At 48.0% G+C, this 17,453-nt stretch overlaps 1 protein-coding gene across 2 annotated transcripts in view; it reads right to left on the bottom strand.

Moving 5' to 3' along the window:
* Nucleotides 1–10,802, bottom strand: part of LOC117159416 (uncharacterized) — a 150,279-nt gene extending 139,477 nt beyond the window's left edge. For both annotated transcript variants that reach the window (XM_033339232.2, XM_076623606.1), the window contains exon 1: nt 10,263–10,802. The gene's annotated coding sequence lies outside the window, so the exon portion shown is untranslated. The remainder of the gene's footprint in view (nt 1–10,262) is intronic.
* Nucleotides 10,803–17,453: the final 6,651 nt, after the last annotated feature.

Here is a 17,453-nt window from a genome sequence, read left to right as displayed (position 1 = left end):
CGAGACCGTCCGATCTTTTCCCTTCCAATGAATTTCTCTAATCCCACGGATTCGATTCGACGCGCGGCGCGCCGCCTAGATTTACATTCGATTTTCTTCGCTGCGCAACGCGTACGTATCTCTGGTCGCGAAACCAGGCCGCGCTTATTCGCTGAAATATCCGTTCCCTTTTCCTTGGAAACGTGGCGTCTAGCTGCGTGGCGTCAACGAACTGCTCCGCGTCACGGCTAATACACGTTTCTGCTTCGTCGTTTTCTTCCGCTCGTAAGTACGGTGTAACTTGCGATCGTAAAGCGTATTATTCTAAAAGCGTATTATTTCCACGACTGTGTCGACGATCCAAACGTTTCGATTCTACCGAAACGTCTTCGCCTGCCCACCAAACTTCCAGCTATTATCGAGAAAAATCTCGGTTTCGTCACCCTTTCGCTCTCTTCTTCGTCGTCCGATTCGATCCTTTGATCGATATGCTACATACCTGCTGTATGAAAAGCAAGAACGCGAACAATTATCCGATCGATGCGTTAACAACGCCGTTATTATCCGTTGTTCGTTCCGTTGGTTCTCTTACGCTGCATGCGGCCCTTCGTACTTCGCACCCCGGATTCGTCACAGCGATTGTCCGCGAATTGCCGAACAACGGAGCGACCGTAAACAACGGACGACGATGTCCAATTATTTCGTTTCGTTCGAGAGGGAATCGCAGGCGCGATCCGAATCTTCGAGAGCCACTCGTAGTTATTTCGGTCGCGCCGATAGATACGCTTGGCCGCTGCACGATTAAACCTGCATAACCCGAGAGCTGCCGTCCCAACGAGCCGAGGAAACGACGCGTCGATCACCGCGTAATTTCCGAACGAATGTACCGATTCCAAGATTCCTTCGCATACGAATCGACAAATTCGCTGTGCGTAGTTTCTCGTTGTGCCTCTGTGTCTCAGTCGCTTCGAATCTCGCGGCTACCAACAACGCTCGACATCGAAACAAGTAGCTTAAACGGTGTAAAAACGGCAGATTTTCCTAGAAATATTCGCCACGTCCAATGGCTGCTCGAGGTTTAGCTCGTTAAGAAACAAGCTACGCTACGTCTCGTTCGTAATTTCCTTTGTGCTCGGAATGAAACTCTCGGTTGAAAAATTAAAAGCGTCTCGACAACGGTAAGACGACGTCGGTGGGAAAAGTCGTGGATAAGGCAGGCAGGAGCGTTATCGCATCGACCGAAAGGCCACTTTACTCGACACCTTCGGACGGAGGTAGCCTGGAAGGTTTAGGCGACCGCCACGATTTATTCTCACCAGCGTTCGCAAAGAACCGTGGCGGAGAAAAGAGGATTGCCTTCTCTCGGTAGAAGAGTAACGGAACAAAATGCTGGAAACGATAAATAAAGGGAGATTCGCGAGCCGGTTCGGTGTCGGGCCGCGTCGCGCATCGACGCGGAAGTGTACTCGTGGATGCTTATTCCGCGACGGAAAATCCGATATCGTATTTCGACGAGCGACAGGAAGCCCGTTCGCGAAACTATTAATTCTAGGATTCTCCACGACTCTGTTCCTTCTATTTCTCCCGACTATTTACGACGGGGTACATTTCGCTTCAACGTTAACCATTTTAAGCATTGTTAGAAAAGAAAGCGGCGAGATCCGCATAAACATTCATTTTTACAACCAACAACGATGCTTGCGCGAGAGTGCTCTTAATTTGCTTCGCCGCTTTTCCTCTCTCTCTCTCTCTCTCTCCTTTCTTTTTTCAAACCAGGTCGTTTGTCCGCGAACGATCGTTCGATTCCCCTATCAACGTTTTTATCGCTCGAATCGATAGATACCTCTAGGGATATTCTCACCGAGTTGATCGATTCTCTATCTACATCCGAATAGGCTAAATAAATAAAATCTGTACAAAATATGTACATTTCTTTTTTTTCCTTCGATCTCGTTTCGTATCGCGATCCAATTAATACGCGAAGGGCGAGAGAGAGGGGGGAGGGAGGAGGGGGAGCGAGGGCGAAAGAGAGAAAGAGAGAGAGACAAGGAGGAAAAGAAAAGTTAATCCAAAGACGCGACTCGACCGACGTCTTTAGTTGCACGAGTGTTTGCTGAAAACACTCGAGTGGAGGATCGACTCGTGGATGGCGGATGAAAAATAATTTGCATATGCATATTGCGGATTCAACGAGCCGTCTGCCGGCTCCCTGTGCCGCCCCACGCCACGTCGAGCCTACCAGCCTGACACAGAGCGCTTTCCAAGCCACAGCCACACATATTCGCCTGTCTTTCCGCATCTTCGCTCGGGTCTCCGAGAGTGAAGCGGTTCTTTGAACGGTCCAGCTATCTCAAAGCTTGCCGTCGAATTACTCGAGCCGGCCGTATGAAAATCACTACGCTCAAACCTTGTCTAAATTGCAAAGCAGTCCGATGGACGCAGCTCGAGCCGAAACCTTCTCAAAGAAATTCGCGTCTCGACAGGAAAGGTGCAGTTTCACCGGTTCTTTTATCAACGACGCTGAAATTCTCGTATCCCTCTTCCCTCGCCTCTTCCCTCCGAACGCGAACCTTCTTTTTCCATCGAAGCATCTTTGTCGATAATTTTGTCTCCGCGTTGCACGAGAAGATTGAAAATTCTAACCCACTTCGCTTTAAATCGACCATATATTCGTGGAATACTGAAAATTACCGAATTACTGAAAATTCAGCGAACGTAACAATAGTCTATTTTCGACGGGAAGAGAGACCGGTCAAAGGATCCTTCTCGAGCAAATATATCCCAGTAGCGATAAAAAGTTAAATTGCGTATCGAGTTGTACGGATCCGCTGTTTTTAAGCAGAGACGTACACATACGTAACTGAAATGCACGGTCGACTTTCGACCTTGTCAAGCCTCCCCGCCCCTAACGAGGAAAGCGTCCGGCACGTAAATCATTCGCTATAACGAGCTCGTACGGCACGCTAATAGCGTATGAAAAACCGAGACATCGACTTGCCGAAAAACGAAACGATAAATTCGTAATAAACAGAATGGCTCGCCGCTGAACATTCGTACCGACATTGGGTTTTCCCGTGGCCGCTACCACTTTCATATTTATTGGCCATTACACCTCCATTAGGGGTTGCTAATTCTCGCTAATTATTTCCCAACCGTAACCGGAAACAATCTGGTCTAACATTTAGATCGCGAAGAGAGAAAAATTGCGTCGTTGTTCCACGACGCAAAGGACGTTCTTGAGGAAGAGCTCGTTTCGTTTTGGTTATAGTTTTGCGCGATTCTTTGGATGTCGTCACCTCGCTGAGAACGGTGGTGACAGGTCGGCTCGTAAAGTAAGATCGTTTCGCGGCCGATGGACGCTCGTGGCTGGCGAGTAAAGAAACATAGTTGCGAAATCGATCGGCTCTCCATAATTTCCCGGTCAACCGCGTAATTTCCGGGAAGAATCGAGGCTAACGAGAGCATCGTCGCTTATCGCCAACGCTACGCGCCAGCCACGTTTTTCCACAGCCTCTCTCCTACCTCTATCGATGAAGTTTGGGACACGCTTTCGCTTGTCCATGAATACGTAGCACAGTGTGCGGAGGCTACCGTCGAACGGGCCACGGTGCGTGACATCGAGCGTATCGTAGCGTTTTCTTTTAAACGAGTATTACGAGGAAAAGATCAAAGTTTTATGCAAGTTGTTGACTATTAGACGCGATGTCGAATTCTCGAACGAGGATTCGTAACGACGGATAAGTCGTAGGCAAATCGAAAGTAACGTTCCTATTACGAGTAACACGATTTGCTCGATCGCGAATCGAAGCGTTCGAGCGTCGGTAAACAGAGTTTTACGTCGAGTTAACGAAATCGCGGCCTGTTATGGTTAAACGGACGCGAGTCGATTTTCCGACGAGGTGAATCCGCTTTGTCGCTGAAGCATCCGAACTTGATTTCCGGCCAATCTTATTTTCGAATTGACGTGGGATCGGTCGATGATAAAGCGCAAACAAAACTCTCGACCGCTTTGTCGGCGTAATTAAAGTGAAGCACGTTCGCGCGGCTACACGTGCATGCGTATCTCGACCAATCGATCCTCGCGGCATTCTTCTCGGGGAGAGGCCAAGAGGAACGGGACCGCCGCTTTCCACCACCTCCACCGTCGCCTCCGTCAGGACTCTGGCGAAACTTTAAGCTCTACTTATACCGTCAATCACCCAATCAAGCGGCAGGATTTCCAAGTTAAATCCTACTTAAATTTTAAGTAAGAGGGTTCAACGACGGCTTGCCTCGCGCTAGAGAGAATATGCGCGCGCAATTTGAACGCCGAGCCGATAATCGCGCTACGAAAATGCCATTCTTCTTCCATCGGTATCCCCTTAGAACGCACAGACCTCTTGGTTCTCCTCCCTCCTCTATCGATCTATCGACCGTCCCATTTAAACGTACCCATAGCTAAATAAGTAAATTCGACAGCCACTTTTACGAACTTTACTCGCCTTCGACAGATAAACGTATTCGCATTTACATTGTTCCGCGAATATTCGTATTTAAGTGGTCTCGAACGTAATCAGCGACATAAGATATATCGTGACAATTGAGATACGTCGTAAGCATAGCGTCGTAAGTATTTGCGAGCGGGTGAATTCGATGGCAGCGTTAAACGGTCGGGTAAATCGACCAACTTTGAATTTCGTCTACTCCCTGTAGAATATCACTGAGAACCGGCTATATAATTGGCTAGCCGACGGCAGGGGGCGTGAAATACCGTGTTAAATCAAGCCGAGAAGGTGAGATCGCCGATCTTCGAGAAACGCGTTTCTAGCGACATCTTCGTGTCGAAACAGATCGCGCGTAAACGTCCTAACCTGACGGGTATTCGATATTCGCGTCATTGGCGACGAGTCTAATTTCACAAAGGGCGAAAGCCCGTATCGAGTAGCGAAAATCTCGACGACTAAAGGTAGCGACGACTCGCGATAACCAGATCCTGGTTCGAGTCCCTCGTAAGGGTGTTTATATAGGTCCACGATTATCGGGGAAAGTTTTCGGTGCCGTGGTAATCGCGAACCGTGTCTGTTACTCCAAAGGTATTTGCCTGTATATCGTTTCGTTTGACTATGTTTTTATAGTTGTTCGGCGGCTATTGAGGTAAACCGACAAGCACGAAATATCCTATTCGCGAACGATCCACGGCCGTCAGAATGAAATATAGAACGACGAATAAACGTTCCTGCGTATACCATATGATGCAACCATCGGCGTCGCCTCTGTCAAAATCTTATGGTATTTTATGGTATATCAGCGGCGAAACGTACGCCAGTTTATCACGCGACGATAGTTGGTCGAACGGCGAGCTAGTTTACGAGAGAAACGTTGTAGTCAGAGTGGCGAGAAAGCTGGCGCAGATTATGCGCGTAAAGGACGGACACTTCGAGGCAAAAGGCAAGAAACAGCCGCGAAAATGAACAGTATTTTGTTGTGCAAATGAGAACTTAACTCGACCCGTTGACTTTTTCTGCTTATCCAGCCTTTAAAGCGGCGCGCCGCTCAGCAACGGGCCGTGCTCTTTCGACCTTACCATTTCCACCGAGATAAGGATTCTGCATTTCCCGTCCTGCTTTCCGTTAAGCGTACTGCATTAGTAGCAGAAATTACAATTATTATTTCGCCTCGATCGATCTTAACTATACGAGATAACTATCGCGATTATGCGTCGAATTATTCGCTGATCGCCCGATCGTCCGATCGACGCGAATGCACGACAAACATCCCTAACGTTCTCCAGCCGTTGCAATTTCTACCACTGGCATCCGCGTTCCTGCGAGTCTCGTTTGCCCTTTACGCGAGAGGCTCGATATATCCGAGCGTACAATGTCGATACACCGGCGCGCATCGATAACGATGCCGGATAATGGAGAGAAAAGATCGTTCGTCGCGTTATCTAGTTCACACAGGCTAGACGATCCGTACGGCTTGGAATGTAATAACAGGCAACGCCGTACACTCGATATTTATCGCGGTAAAAGCCACCACGGGAATCGATAATGACGAACGTTCCGCATTCTCTGTGCGCACCAACGCCAACTCTTTTCGCCGCAGAGAGAAGAGAACTCGCACCGGGCTTCCGTTTCGTTTCCTTTTGCCGTTTTCATCTCGACGCCAGATCTGTACTTCGTTACGATATCGAGCGAATTACGTGGACCAACGGTGCCGTTCCCTACCATGCTTTTCCATTATGCGGAAATCTTTGCCGTACGCACGTACTATCACCGTTGTTTCCAAACACGGTGCGTCGTTTGCTCGACACCCTTGCGATAACTCGTTGCCCGAACATCCTCCAAACACCTGACCGATTTCGATCTACCAACTCGCTTCGTTCCGCCGCTCTTTGGATAGTCTCAATGCCCGAACGAAATAGCTCAGCCATTTGGCAAGCAATTTTCCCTCGAAACGACGCAAGGAATACACGCGTTTAACGAACGTCGCGAAATAAACAACGTTGTTGCACCGTTCGAATACCGCACCTCTCTCCTCCTGTCGAGTTCGATGAAAGTTACTTTCTTAAGGAATCTTATTCTCTAAAATCGTGCTATAGATCGAGTAAACGTTAACGTTCGGCAAATGGACACCGATTGGATCTCGAGATAAGTTGTATAAACGTTGGAGAAAATCCGTCGACGAATTAAAGCCTTCGCAGAGGGAAACAGTCGCGAAGCAAATAGCGGCGACCAAGCAGAGGAACACCGAAAAACACCGGAGGAAGTAGGAGAAAGAAATTAGCGGACATGTCGCGGCAAACGAGTATTCGTAGCGACGTTCCGCACGTGTAAGAAGGAAAAAGGGAAAAGAAAAAATCGACGTTACAGCGGGCACGCGTTGAAAGAGGTCCGCGCGTGTGCGACAATGAGCGTGCATGACCGCCAGTGTGAGTTTCGAGTCGAGCGAGCAACGACAATGAAGCACATCCGCGAACGAAAAAGATTCGACTCGTTCGTTGGCATTCGTTACGGCGGAAACGAGCGCGGACGATCCTTCCTAAAGAATGGCAATAGCGGGCTACGTCTGATTTCATTAATCATAAGCATCGAGAGATATCCGATAGGAGGAAATGAAAAGCGTTCTGTCACGGTCTACGTCGCATCCTGCGCCAAGTGCTAAATATACGATGTGCTCATGCTGTACACCGGCCCTCTCCGAACATACGGCTCACAATGCATCAAATTGCATCTGCCTTTGTACAATCGTCACGCGCGTTGCACCTCGCTTCGATTGTTCGATACCGGAAACAAACTGCGTTACCGTCACCTGCTGCCACCGCTGCCGCGCCACGCTGCTGCCCCTTCCGGCCAATTTTCGGACCTTTTTTACGCATCACCTGATTACCCTGCACGCAAATTGCCAAGCAGCCAGCGCCACTTTGCTTCGAACGCGACAGACGCACCTACTAAGTTGTCACAGGCCGATACGGCTCGAAACTACGTACAATCGCTGCCACGAAATTGATTCGACGTCGCGTTTACAGGTCGGCAGGTTTACACGAACACCGATTCACCGTGATCCGTAACAGATTTCTCCTTCCTTAAATTCGATATTCAAACATGGCGATATATAACAAAGTATCGTTATTTACCTACGTGTATAGATATATTTGTACCGATCGTACGTCGTATCCTACGGAATGAACTCGCTACACCCCGAAATCCCAGATCCTCCGCACACTCGACAACGTTGTTTGCTCGCACTTTGAAAACTACCAAACGACTATTTGCGAAAATAAAGTTTACTATAGAACGAGAGTTAGCGACAAACAACGCAGGTACGCCAACCTATACACGAGCGCCAGTGTATGGCAACGAGCGGGAAACGAACCACATGTCCAGGCAGTTGATTTCTCGCTCGACGATGTGAAAATATTCTCGCGACAGGCGATATAACGAGAGCAACGAACGGCATCGTACAAAGAATGAGCGAGAATTCTTACTTGGTCCGAAAACTGGAAGCTGGTACACGTTTCTTGTCGGAGCAATCTCGGCATACGTTGTAACAAGGGCGTAATTTGTATACGCCTTGGAGTGCGTTTACGCGTGAAAGAAACTAACGCTTAGAGCAGGTTGAGCACGAGGAACGCGTGGTAAAAGTACACGACACAGATATTCAGACGGAACGACGGGGCGTGATTTTTCTCCGCGATTCGAACGAAATATCGCGTTTACCCCTTCGGATTCACGCGTGCCAGACGACTGCAGATTGCAGGTGGCGTTAAAAGATTCCGCGCGAAAACAGCGACATCTCGGACGGCTGTGACAACTCCACGGACAAAAGTATCGTAAATTACATAATAACATCGGCAACCGAGTACCTCGTATTTTCGTGGATACTGTTTCACCCGACTACCATAGCTGTTTAAATTTATCGTTTCGCGGGAATAATTAATCAGTCCTTAATTTAAATTTATGAAATAATACGTTTCGTTAGAGGCGAAACTCGAGGTCACGTCAAATATTTATTTTCGCTCTTTCCATAAATTTTCGAACGAATGCGAAGCAACACAACGTTCTTTTAGTAATTATTTATGCGCATTTTCTAGACAGAAAATCAAGAACGTGTCCGTTTTGCGATTCGCTGTACCGTTATTTAACGCGACGTTCAAAAACCGTGCTATATTCGCGTCATCGACGCGGTCGTCTTGCTTAATCGCAACAAACTCTTTCCTAACGAATGTCACGCTTAACGTTATGTCGCGATATTTTTGCCAGCGATATTCCGGTAACGGATATCGAGGTATCGCGTTACAAAACCGATGCACGCGATACATTCTTTTCCGCGCGTAATCGACGAAACGTTTTAACGCAGGTAAAACGCATCGTAAAAATATATGAGCCGATAAACGGGGCAACGGTGTTTACGTTAAGCGAAAGTTTATATGGGATGAAATCGGCAACGAGCTACTTCGTCACGCGAGACTCGCAGCGTCGGGAAACCACGGAAAGAAAGGTAAACAAGCGGAAAACGAATTCGTATTTAGAATCGTTGTGTCCGAAAAGCGAGAGGTCAGGGCAGAAAACGATCGAGAATTCTTTTCGACTTTAATAACAAGTCGCCTTGTTGTCGTTGTCGTTCTCGTTTATTCGTTCGGTCTTATCCCCTTTGTAGCCACCTCCCTTTCTTTAACTTTCGAGACGCCGAAACTTTGTAGACGTCGAACGGATGCGTTTAAAAGGGACGCAAATAGAGTTGGACGGTTTATCCGATTCTCAATTATCGGCGTTCATCGATGGAGGAACGATGAGAAAGAAAGAAGAAAATACGTTCTCCGCCGATATCCTTCTTTTCGTTTTAACCAACGAGAAGGCTTTTCACCTAGCACCGACTCGAACCAGGGTCCCCGAACGATTTTTCCCGATAGACCGAGTTCGGTCGACGACTCGAAGGCAGAAGGAATAACGGGCCGACACGCAGCACGTACTCGACGAAGGTGGAAAGTTGCGTGCGTGAACGGAATTAAAAATAGCGGTCCTAAAGTCGGTATCATATCGAGTAGAGAAGGGTAATAATGGAGAGGGTCGATAGGAAGACGAGTTTCACCCGTTCACGGTGACCGACCGTCAAGATTCGATGCGGAGCTCCTCTTTTTCTCGTTTAATCGTCCGATAGGATCCACCGCGCCGATGTAGCGTGCCCGCAATTTTGATTAAACCGCGCATCTCGGTTCGTACTAATCCGAGGGAAAATTTTCCAGTTGGACGAAAAGTCTTGTCGTTCGCGAGTCGTCTATGATTATCAAAGAGAATTCTCCCCTTCCCCCCACCCCTACCACTCGCCCGAGGTTCAACCAAGAAATTCCAAGAAAAACACGCAGTTTCTCGTTTACGAAACAATCTGTATCGTAAGAAAAAAACCATCGGAGGGAAGCAAACTAGAAAGAATTACAAATGACGTAATAGACAACGACCTGTGGTACGGAGCGACGTTGAACTTCCCAATCCCTGTCTAAATTCCCATAAACCAGACGCGATAAGATTCCGTCAGCTCGCGACGAACCTCGAATCGGCATCGCGCTCGGCTGGTAGTCGTCAAGCACGATCGCTCCGTTCGATCGGAATCTTATTGTCAGCGAAGGATAGTGGGCGTCGTAATGGAACAGATCGGGTGTTGAAAACGGAGAACGAGGGGTCAGGGGGGCAACGTGGCTGTTACAGCTAGGGTTAATAACCGATATATCTTGGACCGAACCGGAACCGGATTCACATTCGTATCCGACGAAATGCCAGTATATACGTATACGTCGAACCACTTACCAATCGAAATCGTCACGATTCCGTCCCCTCGTGGCTGCATCGAATCACCATCGATATCCGTTATAGTCCCGAAGCTGTACGTAGTATACCGTAGAGTATCCTCCCGACTGGTAAGCAAATCACAGCAACCGAGAACGCTTACGTATTCGATCCTTGGTCTCGCGTACGACACTCGTTTTATCGTCATGTAGCAAGTAATCGTCACATGAGCGCGATCCTCGTCGGCCACACGGAGCCAATGATCGAGATCGAGCTTGTTCGGTGGGCGATATCGCGCGGATCCGACATTCGACGATGTCACGGCTACCGATCGGAAAACGCACGCGTGTTACCGCGTACGAATCGAACGAAGCGAACGTCCGTCGATCGCGGGCACAAGCTTTACGGGGGCGGAAAAAAAAAGTCTCGCGAGGGACAACGGAGATCCCGAGCTCAACGTCCGCGTAGCGACTGGCGCCCGACACCTCCACCCTTCCGACAACACCCCAACCACCGAGCGCACGCGACAGACAAAGAGCGACTAAGCAGCGCGAGCGGAGCGATTGAGAAAGCTGCCACGAGAGGCGCTAGCAGCGGGACGAGGCAAAGGGTGGGGATTGGCTGGCTGGTTGGCAGGAGAGCTACCCTACGCTGACTAGGCCGTGGCAGATAGAGAGGGGCAGTCAACGGAGAGAAACCGCTAGTCTCGCCCCTACTTTCCCACCGACTCTTTCTCACCCTCGCGCTTCTTCCTTCGCTCTTTCGCCCCTCCTCGAGCCGCTTCGTCCGCTCGCCGTTTCGCTCTTTCCTACGTGCTACCTATCTTACCTTTTCGCAATTTTCCTTATTGGCATAAGTAAATCGATAAGAATTAAATTTTACACGAGCCAGACGGTTGACACTGTCGTTACGCGATTAGCGTCGTATCGATTTAACGAAACGCGTTTCTTCGTCCCTTTTTTTGTGTGTGTGTGTGTGTGTTTTCTCGCCTCCTGTTTCTCTTTTCGCTCGTTCCTTCTATCGCGTTTAATTGTTTTTATCGATGACAGACTGCACGCAGTCCTGCGAATGGATAATGGTAACGTAATTGGCTATCACAAAGTCAATATCGTGTTCGTTTAACGAAATTCCGCATCCCTGCTTCCTGCACCCCTCTCTCTCTCTCTCTCTCTCTCTCTCTTCCCTCCCCCACCCCCACCCCCGCCTTCGCTATCTACCTCTGTCTCTCTCGTTCTATTTACCACTTGCAACGTTACCGTTGAAATTATTTTGCAGGCAAAACGAAACGGCGAAAAATGAAACTTTGCGCGATCTGACTAATTAGTAAGTCGATACTATCGATGTCGCTGATATAACAAAGTTTCGTTTATCGCGAAAACGCGATGCACGCGTTCCTGTCTTTTCTCTCTACGTAGTTCTTGCTCGCTCCGTATAGTGACCAGCGTCTTCGCAAAGCGAGAGTGCGGCTGCGCGCGGTCCTAGATTTCGTCTCGCCTCCTGATTTTTCGTAATAAAAACGTTTGTCTTGGCGAGCGACTCGGCTCGCGTATCTTTCGGCGTGGCGTGCATTACGGGTCGCACATGCTCCTTTATTCCTCGCCACTCGCGTAGACGCTCTCGATTTACACATTGGGAATGCAAGGTTCGTTCGAGCGATTTACAGCGAGTATGAAATCGGACGGGAAAGTAGGCCAACGGATCGTCGATCTTTCGTATCGTAAAGTCTGTCGTCGTTCGTGGTCGTCGTTGGAAATTAAAACGGTAGGGTGGCCGATGCACGACGTTACCGCGTTTCGATTGAAAACGCTCGAGTTTCGATGGCTGAGGGAAATTTCGAGACAAACGCTTCCAGCGACGAACATTCTCCGTACGAGAGGGAAAAGTCTCTTACCGGAAGAAAGGAACGCTCGCGATCCTGGTGACTGGCGGACGTCAAAGGCATACCTTCGTGATACGAATGCACGTTTCAATAATACCGTTTTAAGGGAATACTCCGCGAGAGACGAAAACTCGATCCGACGGAAATATAGAAACTCGTTTAACGATACTCACGGCAGAATGCCCGACGATATGTTACAGAGAACACCGTTTCGAAACTCTTAATCGAGACTAGAACGAAACATAAATTTATCCCGTTTTCAAAGAGCGAACAACTTCATCGCGATAAACTTCATTAAGGGCGCCTAAGAAGATTTTAATGGAAACTTGTATCTGCAGGACGAGCACCCGCTAAGATTTCTCGCTACAAGGAAACGTACCACGTGGCGAACGGTACGGACGATATTTCAACCCTCTTCACCCCGGCCTCGGTTCAATCTCTGTTCTCCCTGACCCTGTCTGTCTGTCTGTCTGTCTGTCTGTCTCTCTTTCTCTCTCCCTCTCTCTCTCTCTCCCTCTCTCTCTCTCTCTCCCTCTCTCTCTCTCTCCCTCTCTCTCTCTCTCTTTCTCTCACTCCACTTCTTTCTTCTCCGCCGTCGTTCTAGTATGAAACACGAAGAAAGGTAAAATAGCTGAAGGGGTTTGCTCTGAAGCAGTTCTTAAAGAAGCAGCGCTTGGAGTGGAATGTTAAGTATCAGCGACGTTTAAAAGTTTGCATTACGGGAAGGATATCGACATATTACAACGACGTGTAAGGGAAATTAATACGTGAAAATGTTGTTAGAGGAGCGAATCGTTTTTACGATATTTAGATGATTCGATAGAAACGATCGTAAACGAATACGAAGTATATTTCGTCCAAAGCCGTGACAAGTGGTTCGACTAAGTTTGGGGTTCGCGTACTTTCGACACTGACGGTCGCGTAATCGCGCTTCTAAAAGCGGAAGAAAGATCCGTCGTTCCTTTCTTACAGTCGACCGTGTACTTTTTCTCGGACAAAACGCAGACCCCCGGAATGTAATTAACTTTTAACAAGGCAAATGGAAAAATTGTGCTGCTGAAAAATTGAGTGAAAAACGTTTCGAATATTCGCGAAAATAATTTTTCGAGCTCGTGCTACGCTCGCAGATAGGAACTGGCCAAATAAGCATACAAATTGTCGGGCCAACGATTGCTAAAATTATAAAAAAAGGAAGGACGAGAAAAAGGGAAAACGCGTCGTGTGTTACGTATGTACGTATCTCCATTATAGTTCTTGTTTCCGAAGTAGTTATCTCGGGTATGCAGATGAATATGTATTTTAGTACTTTGAGCAATTCGGGGTGAAAAGCTGTTCCGGGGAACTTTGTGCTTACGAACAAGCGTAATATTAGCCCTAAATGTTGAAGCTGCAACTTCGAAATAACAATAAACGAAAGTTAAAAGGGGTTGGCAAATGAATATTCGTAAATGAGAAGGTAAATGAGTGTCGTTGTTGCGCGTATTTCAACGAATAACGAAAAATACTGCTTACCTGCAAGTTACCCTTTGACCAGACACCATAGACACGTTGTTCGCGGGCCACGTTTATGTACGTGAAATAGCGTTTGATAATCATTTTATATGCGCATAGGAAAGGAACTCGTTTCGTAGGAGCTAACGAGAGCCGCGCGCGATCCGCACTATATTTAGACAAAGTTCTTGGACCGTTATCGAAATGTTGCGGCGTTTTGGAAAATATCGCTTGCAAAGGACCAACTTACCCGGAGACGAACGGGACGCGTGTTAACCGCGCATCGACATCCGTAACGTTTATTTCCACGGAGAAGCGTTAAAAAAGTCAGGAATCGAGAAAGTGGCGTGCCCGGAATACAAAGACTCGTCCTTGCTAACGAAATCCATCGGATCTGGATGTTATCGATTAGCGTTTCGTTCAAACGTATAAAGTCATCCCATATCCAAACGTCCTCTGCAACTCAAACAAAGTTTCGTTTGCTGGAAAAGCAAAGTTTCATAAAAATCGAACTGTAATTTGTTGGAAGAAGCCGAATGGAAAAGCTTATCGGAAGAAATATATTTTAGCTACGTGTTATGAAAAATTGCCGAGTAAGTAAATAGACGTTCGAGGTAACGAGGTAACGACGCGAGGTTCGAATTCGGTAAATTCTTTGTAACTGAATCGCGCCGAATCGCTTTGACCAAATCATTTTTATATTTATCCATCGCGACGGCTTTCCGAGCCTCGTCGCTAGGATATGCGTTTTAATCTCGTTCGAGCACCGTAATCGGCGAAATATTCCTTCTTATCGCGCGCTGCTGCATTTCATATCTGCTTTTTATCGCGAAAGTGTCAAACGCAAATATTAAATCGAACTGACAATGAAATATTTCGCGTAATCCCTTTTACAAGTGACGTCCACTGTTTGTCATGGAAACGAAACAGATTAACAAAATTGTTTGCTTCGTTTTTAGTCGGATACGTTTAAATTTGTTCTATTCGACGGAATGATCTTCGAAAAATTGGACGCGCGTCACGCGTCAGAAATGAATATACCCGCGGAGCAATTTGCTTAGCAACCTGCCGTTTATTTCCAGAGTGGCGCTCGTCATAGGAGAACACGGACGCAAAATTTACCAAACTTTCTCAACGGCCATCGGCTGTAATCGAGTTGCGGCAGGACCTGGAGCATAGGTTTCCGCGGGTCGTGCATACGCTTCTTCGAGTTCGAATTCATTTTCAACGCGGCGGTGGCTTGATATTAAGAAAGTGGCATCGTATTTCGTCGAGATAATGCGCGTTCCAGGGTCAGAGGGGAACGAGCGGCAGCCGTTGTAGGACCGCGAATTACCAAGTCAAATACATACGTAGGAAGCGCATTCGTAGGATCGTGGTGGATTAAAGTGTCAAGCCGGATTGTATTGGCCGAAAACGACAGGGCGGCTTCGTTCGACGCGTGAATTATGTAGACGCCGGTGCACAGGCGCTGGTATCGAGGAAAATCGGGTCACAGCCGGGCGGTGCCGTCGATGGGGTTGGACCGAGAGCTAAGGCACGTCGAAATGCGTCCTTAATATTAATCCCTTCGGGCGCACACCACTTACGTGTCACCTCCTGCCTATACGCTAAGTACGTACGCAGGAAATTCGACCTGATGTTCCTACTGGAAATTCCACTCGAGTCTAAACGAAATATTTCCGGGAAAACCGACTACGTTCCGGAACTGGCGTTATCTTTCAGCAGCTCGTCAGGGGTTAAAGGAGAAGCCAGGTCGTGGCTTCGTTAGCTGTACTTAAAAAGAGATTTATAGCCTCGGATTAAAAGCAAGTGCTGGAAACTAACGATAAAGGAGAAATTTCTTTTAAAAACTATTTAAAGTATCGCGTTACACGGAGATGACGAGGCAATTGTACGAGATCCTGGCAAATTACATTCGCAACGGTATAGGCACTACGGGTCACGAAGAAACGCAGCGGCCGTTTTATCGTGCATCGGCCGTGTCTGACTATAAACGATCTTCTACTACTCGCGTGTACGTAGCCTCTACTTACCCTCCTTTGACACTTTGCATAGATCGATTTCATAATGAATCGCGTATATCGCTATAAAGGCGGTCGAAAATTCTCGTTACACGATCGTATCGTTGTTCGCGCGCCCCTTTCGAGATACAGTTCCATTTTCATTTTAACGGAGTTTTTGACTATGAATCTGTTGGCAAACACTTTTTTTCTAACGTGGTTACTCGTTTGATTACCGAACGTTATTCTATACGCTCGATATTTTCCAGAGTAGTTAAAAGAAAATATCCAGCGCAACAAATCCGTGTCAGAGAAGGCGAAACGGCGCGCTACAGTTCCCTGTCGATATCCGTGGTTTACCGCTGGATGAAACGTAAAATATACGATCGAATATTGAAAAATTTAAGTAACCGTAAAAAATAATATTTTTCTCTCCATACAAATTTAAACAACGGTAACAGCTGCGAACTACGAACTGCGAAGTTTGGATAAAAATTCGTAACGAAGGCCCGCGACAAGACAGGCCCTGATAAAATATGGTAGTCATTCGAAACAAAGGCCGACGGTGTTCCGCGTTTAGACCGACATTGAACAACTATTACACGTCAAGAGAGAAGGAGATGGAAAAGTAGGAGTCGACGAGGGTCGAAGGATCGTCGGACAGAATGGCGAAACTCGCGTTTATCAAAGCAAGCGCCCCGCTCCATCGATCGGCAACGAGTCTCTTAATTACGCGACACTGGCAGTAGCCATACAGCTCGCATTCTACTCTTCCGCCCGTTTACCCTTCGATTACCGAAAGTGCCCCGAAATGCCGCTTTTCTCTATTTACGAGACTTTCGTTCGAACGATATCCCTACTGTGGTGATTCACGGAATCAGGCAAAGGAGAAATCGCTGTCGTCCCGACGCCACGCAACGATCAAAGACAGGCAACAACGGCGGTGTGCGCTTGTATAGCGGCGACGAACGAGTAATCGGGGATGTAAATCCAAGGATAGGGAGGGTCGAAGCGAAGGAAATCCCGCGTAAACAAAACAGCGTCTGGGTGGAAAGAGCCAGAGCCGATTCTCTCTTGGCCGCGACAAAGAACCGGGGTAGTTTTGGCGACCGCTTCCACGCGAGTCGCGATTTACTTTCGGTTCGGTGTGGCGAGGCGTGGCGAGGCGAGACGAGGCGGGCGAGGCGAGGCGAGGCGAGGCGAGGCAGCCGCGTGTGCACCGCTCCTTCACGGATAAAGCCCGACGGGCAATGCGATTATAAAGGAAAAGTCCGGAGGACAGCGGCGGTTTACGGAGCCGGAACGAAACTCGACTTTATTCCCCGCTCGAGACATTCGCGTCGGGACAACGAATTCATTGTCGTTAAATTAAGCAGTCGCGTCCGCTCTCTTCTCGTCCCCGCGCGTTTCTCCGAACCTTTCTTCGTCCCTCGTCTTTTTTTTTTCCACTCTCTCCCCAGTCTTTATTCCTACCCTCGTCTTTTATCCGTCGCCATTCCGTTCGAGAAACGTCATATTTTTCCGCGCATTTGCCGTGTCAGTTCCCTCCGTAGAAGTTGTCAAACGCGAGACTCGACTTTTAAACAAACGTACGCTAAATGACCGTTTGCGCGATTCTTTCGCCTATCTGTAGACCGTGAAATCGGACAATCCGCTAAGGGCATCGTAGAAGGAGATTTATCATCTTGTAGGATCGCTCGGGTAGAAGGAAACACGGACAACGACACCGTTAGAAGTCACGACTACACGGTTAGGGAACGAACGGTCGGGGTTTCGCTAATGCGTCTTCGGTTGTGTACATACATCGACTGCGCGTTCGCGATACGAAACTTGGTTCTC

Source organism: Bombus vancouverensis, chromosome 1 (assembly GCF_051014615.1).
Source record: "Bombus vancouverensis nearcticus chromosome 1, iyBomVanc1_principal, whole genome shotgun sequence".
NCBI lineage: Eukaryota > Metazoa > Arthropoda > Insecta > Hymenoptera > Apidae > Bombus > Bombus vancouverensis.
This window is presented reverse-complemented; position numbering and strand designations above follow the sequence as displayed.